The sequence below is a fragment of the Melanotaenia boesemani genome (genome assembly GCF_017639745.1).
Source record: "Melanotaenia boesemani isolate fMelBoe1 chromosome 2 unlocalized genomic scaffold, fMelBoe1.pri SUPER_2_unloc_3, whole genome shotgun sequence".
Taxonomy (NCBI): domain Eukaryota; kingdom Metazoa; phylum Chordata; class Actinopteri; order Atheriniformes; family Melanotaeniidae; genus Melanotaenia; species Melanotaenia boesemani.
Genome location: NW_024580584.1, coordinates 124733 through 125387, shown reverse-complemented (window position 1 = coordinate 125387; position 655 = coordinate 124733).

The window sequence follows — 655 nt, the reverse complement described above, 5'->3', positions numbered from 1 at the left end:
ATAATAAAGTGTGACGATTGGCTGAGCGCGGCCCATGTGACCACAAGTAATCACATGACCCACACACACTCGTGGGAACACCAAATACAAAGAGTCATAGTGGAGTGAGAGTGAGAACCCAAATATTTAGCAGTTTGGCACCTGGGTTACACCCAGCTTCAGACCAGTTTCAAACCAGACCCAGCTTCAGACCAGACCCAGCTTCAGACCAGTTTCAAACCAGACCCAGCGTCAGACCAGTTTCAAACCAGACCCAGCTTCAGACCAGACCCAGCGTCAGACCAGACCCAGTTTAGGACTGACACACCTCAGCAGTGAGTTCATGAACGAGCTGGCTCTAAGAGCGATTCTTTGTGGTGAACACACCATTCGGTCAGATCCTCCACGGATCACACCACACCTGTTTTCTTCCTGTATTCTGCCTGGTTTCTGCCTGGTTTCTATCTGATTTCTGCCTGTTTTTTTTTCTTTGTTTTTACCTGTTTTCTGTCTAATGTCTGCCTGTTTTCTGCCTAAATTTTCTTGATTTCTATCTGATTTTTGCCTGTTTTTTAACCTGTTATCTGTCTAATTTCTGTCTGTTTCTGCCTGATTTTCCTTATCACCCTCGTCATAATCATCTTTATCATCATCATCACCATCATTATCACCCTCG